Source organism: Arvicanthis niloticus, chromosome 1 (genome assembly GCF_011762505.2).
Source record: "Arvicanthis niloticus isolate mArvNil1 chromosome 1, mArvNil1.pat.X, whole genome shotgun sequence".
In the NCBI taxonomy this organism is placed as follows: domain Eukaryota; kingdom Metazoa; phylum Chordata; class Mammalia; order Rodentia; family Muridae; genus Arvicanthis; species Arvicanthis niloticus.
In genome coordinates, this window is record NC_047658.1 from 97,004,927 (window position 1) to 97,012,981 (window position 8,055).

Here is an 8,055-nt window from a genome sequence, read left to right on the forward strand (position 1 = left end):
TGAAGATAAGTGCTCACAGAGAAATCTATTCACTCCCCTGGCCTTTCCCAGCACCCTCTCCCCACCCCATAGGACATTCAGTGTGAGCACCAGCTAACACAGAGCGTGCTGCCCCATCTCCGCATGTTTCCCTGTCATGCTGACTACAAATCCCTGGGTAAGATGGCAGGTAAGAGTAGAGGATCTTGGATTCCAGGGTGACTTTCTAGAAGAGGGGCTCTGGAGAACAATATCAACCTGAAAGTCTCAAGAATTAAATAGACAAATTGGGTCCAAAGGGGAAATTAGGCATGGTGACTACTAAACTAAGAAGACTTGGAGAATTGGAGGGATACAGCTCAGCCTATTCAGATACTATTCTACCTATGACTTCCTGTCTTTTGTACAGACTAGAAAACAGAAGCTGAGATAAAACACACAGGAAGCTGAAAATCAGGCTGCAAGTTAAGTGTCTGGGTTCAAGCTCTCTGAATCCAGCGACCTTTCCTCAAAGGCTGAGATGTTTCCTGTGCACTCATAAGCTCATGGCGAGCTGATTGTCAGCATCAGTTTATGTAGCAAAGCCAGAAGAGACTCCTCCCAATTATTTGCCTTCTGTAAAGAGTCACTGTGCACAGCAGCCCAGAACAGGCTATGGACCTCTGCTGAACTGGATCCTTTTCATAATGGTTGCTTCATGGAATCAAAAGAGTATTGTGAGAGGCGTGAGTAGTGAGAACAGAAAAATGTAAATATAAGTCCAACTTTTCATTCTGCCAAATTCAAACAAACATCATTTTAATGACCTGGCAGCCCCCACAAAGTCAGCAGCCACCAGTTAAAGAAAAGACTATTCATTTACGAAGAGAAGTGTCAACACGGGCATTTAACATAAGTCAGGTTTTCACAGCAGGGCGGCCCTGTACATGGTGACAAGCCTATGTGGGTTGAAATTAGCCAAACAGCATCGTCACCCAAAATAAATGCAAGGAGCCATTTTCCCTCTCCTGAACTCATCTTCTATTAATGAAACTTTGTCAAACTTTCAATGGTCTCTATACTTCGTAATTGGGGGAGGGGGGCTGTGCTCTATCAGAACTCACAGGTAATAAAAGTATCAACTACCAACTTTCCTTGGTAAGAAGTTTAAGCTGGAATAGTTATACAAAACAATCCAGTATATGCCTCATAAAAAATATAGAACTTACAGGAGAAGACTTGGGAATGCATCTTTATGACCTTGGGGGAGGCAGATTAGAGAGGACACAGAAAGCCACAGACATCAAAAGAAGGAACAATTGTTGGGCAAACTCAAATATTTACATTTTTTCTTCTTGCTAGATACTGCAGACAAATAAGCTAGCTCCAGGCAGGAATAGATCATTTGCCACACTGGGAAGGCTTGATTCTAGGATGCATAAGAATCCGTACAACCCAATGTCAGGAAGGCAAGCAGCCCAATAAAAGTGGAAGTAAAAGATCCAAACAGACATCTTACCAAAGAAAATGCCCAAATGTCCAACTAACATAGGAACTCCGAAATTGCCATCAGTGGTCTTTGGGGAAAGGCAAATTAAAACTAAAACAGAAGGCTGAGGCCATGGCTCAGTCAGTAAAATGTTTGCCATGCAAGCAGGAGGATCCAAGCTCAAGTCCCTAAAACCCGTATAAAGGTTCAGTGTAGTGGTGCCAACCAACACTCCAGCACTGAGAAGAGAGAGAGAGAGATGAGGGTCGGCAAACTCCATGCTCAAAGAGAGACTCTCTCCTGAAAACTGTGGGGAGCAGGGAAAGTAGGGACTTGACAACCTCTGCCCCCAACACACATGGCCACAGATAAAACCTACAGGAGAACATGACCACATGACCACCAGGATGGTGGAAAGGAGAAAACTGAGGACACTTGGTATCGGAGGGACGATGGACTGTCGGCAATCTCGTACACTGCCTGAGAGGGGCACATAGAACCACTTTTAATAGACAGGTTTAACTTCCTTAAACTTAAATTTGGGAGTTGAGGTTTCAGAGTTTTGGATTAGATGTGTTCAACCAAACTCTGTGCAAATAATTAAAAAAACAAAACAGAACAAAATAAACAACAAACAAACAAACACTCAAACCTCCAAAATCTGAAGCTCCTCTGTTCCCAGGCACTTCAGATATGCTAAATGTATGTCTCTCCTATGATCCAGAGGTTTTCTAGGTGCTGGGAAACAGGAAGGCATCTCCACAGAAAGATGTGTTCATAGCAGCTTCATTCAGACAGGCACAGGCTGGACACCACCCAAGTGTCAGTCAGCAGGAAGAAGGAAGTAAATTGGGGGCGAGTCATATAATAGAATGTTGTGGAACAGCAAAAAGGTTCAAATTGCAGGGACACGAGATGGTGTGGATTTCCAAGACATAGTGTTGAGTGCTGAAGGAAAATATCACACTGAATACAACAAAATAATATGTGCCAGGTAATCTCACTTATACCATTGCATTTGTGTATTTATACATAGTTTCAACATCAGAAAATTAATATATAGTGGTAGAAATCAAACTAGTGTCTTAGTATTCCTCTAAACACACACACACACACACACACACACACACACACACGGTGGGAGTGGGTACTGAATTAATGATTGCCTGGGGGTGGTAACTGGGAAAGATTTGAAAGGAGAAGGACACTTTTGGGGGTGGTTAACATGTTTTGTACTTTGTTGGAATGTGAGTTCTGCAGTTATATGCATTTGTCAAGGTGAATGAAATAGAACCCTTAAAAATCGGTAATTTTACTCTATGTAAAAATATATGTCAATTTTTAGAAAGTGCTGAGGAAGTATCTTCTATATTAGGCCAATATTAGTGACAGAACTGTAGGAATGTAGCAGAAACATTACAATACAGACTCCTACCAGAAAGCAAAGATCTCTTCCAGACCAAGGGAGGTGGCAGAATGTTTATGTTCAACCTGTTTGAAGTCTTGGTGAAGGCAGACTGTGATGGTGACATTAAGTACCTCTGATGGCATTCATTAGACGGAGCCTAGTGTCAGACACTCCTGTACATGTGAAACTTCAGATCTTTTCTGTCAAGCTCCTTCTCCAGACTACACTTTGACAAGCCTGCTTGGTCTGGCCTTACTCAAGGGCAGCCTGACCTCACCCCAACCTCTCACCTTCTGCCCTGGAGCTTCTCTGGTGCCCTGGTGTGGGGTGCAATTGATCATAGATATCCAAGATGGACATGTGAGTCAGGGTCCCTTGACTGGTGTAGGAGGCAGAGGGTGACTTCACACAGTCTTCTATATCACTTAGCAGATGTATTCCTGGTGTCCCCTTCCTAAGGCTCCGTTGGAGTTCCCTGGGGATGAAGCACCAGTCACCTGCCTGGTGATCCACTCAGTGATAAATCCCTCCACTGGCCTGCACCTCTTCTCTACTCTGCTCCTTCCATCACTTGCTCCTGTTTTCTGGGACCATTTTTCAAATAAAGCATTTGCATGCAAACTTGCATCTTAAGCTCTGCTTTCAGAAGAAATGACATTTAACTTAAAAAGAAAAAACGTTTGTGGATCTATACATACACAGTGGTGCCCATCTGCATACAAATGTTTTCCTGGATGCTGGAACTTTATATAATGCAGATCCTTATTCAGCTGGCTGCTGGCCTGGATGCTGTCCCTTGTATAAATGTGAAAGAGACTGATGGCCCCTCCTGCTAAGAGTCAGCTCTGGCTAAGGTAAACTCCTTGATGGGAAACATAACCACATAACCTCACAGCCCCTCAAGATCCACTGCCTTTCTTTATAAATAAGGAACCTTTTGCTAAGCTGAGCTCAGTCCCAGGAGCATCAGGTCACTGTAGCTGCAGGCTACACTGTTAACACTATTGTCTATAACTAATAATTGAGGAAGACATGAGAGGGTGTCACCACTAAGGGGTGTGCCTACCTTGTAAAAGACAAACCTCAAAATGTGTGATATTAATTGCGAGTGGTTAATATCTTACCCTTGGTGAATTATGATGAAATGCCAAAACAATGTGACAGAGAACACGAGCTATTGTGAGCATGCTTGTTTCTGCTGCAATTCTTACTGGCGCTCTGAGAGCTGTTGGATCCTCAGCCTCTTGAGTGCTGCAGTCAGACAGGGGAGTCTGGACCTCCAGGCTCACGTTTTCCTCAGCCACAGTTCAGAGTTCTCAGCTTCTGGCAAAGATTTCTGCCCTTCACACTTCTGTATTTCTCCTAAGTAGTATGTCAACTTCTTTCTCTCTCTCTTTCTTTCTTTCTTTCTTTCTTTCTTTCTTTCTTTCTTTCTTCCTTCCTTCCTTCCTTTCTTTCTTTTCTTTTTTCTTTTTCTTCTTTCTTTCTTTCTTTCTTTCTTTCTTTCTTTCTTTCTTTCTTTCTTTCGAGGGGCTGGAGCTTACAAAGAAAGTAGTCAATGAAAGGTATCATATAAATACAACAAAACCCATATTCAAAGAGAAAAGTTTAAACAGCTTTCACAATAGGTCCTCAGCTGACTTGCTGAATATATGTTTTATAATTCTTTATAAGGCATCTCCAACATTTAGGCAGAGTGGATGGTTCATGTATTGGTCTTCCTCTGCAGGAAAGGCTCAAGAAAATAGGATAACGATATAAAGACAGTTACTTAGAAGGATATTGATGAAGCCTGGAAAAATAAATGAGAAGCAATTTACTCTGCCTCCATGGAGCCAAGCACCAGCTAGAAGTGGAGGCAGCTAGGCTTGGCTCCACACAGGCACTTGAGATGAAGATGATGCAGAATTCACCCATGTGTGTCTCTCCTTCAGCCACTACTCTCACATGGTTCTCACTCCAGATGTAGGCAGCATCAGAGGACAGCCAGGACATGGAGATGCAACCTGTAGACAGCCAGTACACAAAGTGCTGGTATGTGTGGAGGAGATACTATGCATCCCAACACTGTGTGCAGGAGGAGACGCAGTAAGCCCCAACACTGTATGGAGAAGGAGATGCAGTACACCCCAATGTTGTATGCAGGAAGAGACGTAGTACATCCTGATGTGTGCAGGAGAAGATGCAATGCACCCCAACATTGTGTGGAGGAGGGAATGCAGTACAGCCCAACATTGTGTGGAGGAGGAGGCACCCCAACCTTGGGGATGTTCTTTCTAGCTTATAGACTAACCTAAAGAGCCGTTAGGGTTTTATGTCAACCATGAAGGGCACACATCCTTCAGTAAGTGTACAAACTGCTCAAGGCACAAACAGCTCAGACTTCAACCGTAAGAAATGTGACCCTCAGTCTCCGTATCTGCAGCCTCCTTCCCCGAGCAGGCACAAGGTCCCATCTTCCAACTTCCCTTCCCTTCCCTACACTCACCAGGTGGCTTACAGCTCCAGGTGTTTGTCATCGTCACAGAACCCTGTTCTTTTCTCGCTTCTGTCTTTTCTCTAGTTTTCTTGCTGTACCCACATATTCTCTAATCTCAGCTCCCAGAATACTAGAAAGCAAATTCCTCGGGAACAGAAGTTTGGTTAGTAGCCAGGCATAGTGGGATACACCTAGAATCCAGGTACTCAGGGGGTAAGAGGATCAGGTGTTTAAGGCCAGTTTCATCTAGGTAGCAAGTTCAGGCCAGCCTAGGATACATAAGAACCTTGTCTCAAAAGTAAATAAAGAAAAGTTCTGGTGGACAGCAAGACAGCTTAGTGGATAAAGGAAACTGCCAGTAAGCCTGATGGTAAAGTCTGATCCTCAGGCTCTACATAGTAGAAGACAAGAGTCAACTCCACATACGTGCATGGCATGAGCACACTCACATGTACGTATGCGTTTTCCCCACCATCACCATGTACACAAATAAATAAATATAATATATTTTTAATTAACAAAAAGCATTGGCACAGTCATTCCTGTACCTTCACAATATTTACCTCAAGCCGATTTGATGTATTCACTTGAGAAAGAAAATGTTGCCGAATACTGCCTTGAGCAAGATTTGCAGAAATTCAGGGCTATACCATCTACAGACTCCAGAAAGACTCTGGATTCTTAGCAACACCATGGAGAAAGTATAGTCTGTAAAATCTGCAAGCTTTCCTCTCCCGATGATAATGTTGACCCAGCCTCCTCCCCAAGCGGCCACCCATGCAGGTAGCCTTTCCTGATACAAACAATAGACCACATTTGCCAATGAGAAGCTTGTGGTAGCCTGCAGAGGGGTGGGCATTTGGATACATGGACAGCAAACAGTGGAGGGTTTTCAAGTCAGGACTTTTCAAACTTGTGGAAACGTTCCTTCTGGAAGAGTCTTGGAGCTCCATGCTTTGATCCTAACTAAGTGTGACCTTTGGAATCGAAGGGTGGTGTTGGAAACCGCACAGTTCCTAATGACTCCCAGATCCCAGACCTCCCTCCACACTCTGTTTCTTCCTGTCTTCCTTCTGTTTACACAACAATACACACTCAGAAGTACACACAGAGCATTACACACAGTGAAATCTAGAGGTAGAAAAGAAGGACCCAGCAGAGAGGCAAGAACAGAGTTTAGCAATACTTACCCTCAGTGAGTAGAGAAAGGGTGTTCTGCATCATTACAAACAATGGTCCCTGCAATCCATCACAGAGATGAATCTGAGCAACTAGACTTCTCCTGTCACAGCTTCAGCCTGACAAACTCCTAAAGGCAAGGGGAGCTGTTTCCCAGCAGCCCCCAGGATGGAATCTGGCTGTATACTTCACAGGGAGAGAAGCTAAATCAGCCAGGAAAAGGTGGAACCGAATAGCTCAGTTTGGGAAGGGCACGTGCAGACAAGCGTAGCTAATTTTAACTTCAGATACAGCTGAACTGACCACTAAACTGTCACCTCACATCGAACTTGTAACTGAGAAACCGCAATTATCCTTTTGAGCATGTGTTTGAGGAAACACAGGGAACTTGTGGCATTATGGGTGAGACTCTTTAAGACAGGGACATGGGACCTCAATGGGCTCCACACGTGGATCCCTACAGAGACAGAAAAGGGAAGCCAGAATGTGGCAGCCCTGAGCATAAGGGGACCACAGAAAGGAAGCAGGGACACAGTGCAAGTTCAAAGACGAGGAACAGAAAGAAGCAACAATCAATGGTAGATCACTGAAGCCAAGAGGCAGATACAAGAGTGAGTCTGTTGTCCCATCTCTCTGTCTCCGTCTCTATCTCCCTCCCTCCCCCACACTCTCTTTTCCTCTGCACAATGTGCTCGTTAGTTTTCTGTCAGCTTAACACTACAGTCATCTGGGAAGAGGGAACCTTGAGAAAATGCTTCCTTTAGACTGGCCTGTAAGCACGTCTGTGGGGCATTTTCTTGACTCATGACTGATGTAAGAGGACCCAGACCACTGTGAGCTATGCCACCCCGAGGCAGGTAGGTTGAGCAAGCCATGAAAAGCACAGTGAGCAGCTTTCCTCCGTGGATTCCTTCAGTTTCTGCCTCCAGGTTCCTAACTTAAATTCCTGCCCTGACTTCCCTCAGTGATGAACTGTGACCTAGAAGTTCCAAAATGAAATCAACTGTTTCCTCCTCTGACTTGATTTTGGTCAGGTTTTGTTGTTGTTGTTGTTGTTGGTGGTGGTGGTGGTGGTGGTGGTTTTTTTGTTTTGTTTTGTTTTGGTTTGGTTTTGGTTTTTTGGTTTTTTTTTTTTTTTGTTGTTGTTGTTTTTGTTTGTTTGTTTGTTTTATCACAGCAACTGAGAAGAAAAGTAGGACTCACAGAAAAAGTTTCCCTGGAGTGAAGCTGATTCTTCCTTTTCAACATCTAAGCCTCAGGCAGCAACACCTGCATTTTTATCTAGCCTTCGATCCAACCTTTACCTGTAACTTCAGAATACAAGGTGTTCCCAATACTTGCTGACGTACTTTGGATTATAAAAGATACTGAATAATTTGTGCTTTGTAAATTCCTTTAAAATTTCTCCAGAAAAATAACTCATGGGGGCAGACCCCAGATTGGGAAGCACCCAACTCCCCCGAGTCTGACTGTCCCCAGTAATCCCCCAGCCCAGGTTCAGAAAGGTGACCAGACAGTGGTGGGCACCTCTGTTGCTTTCTC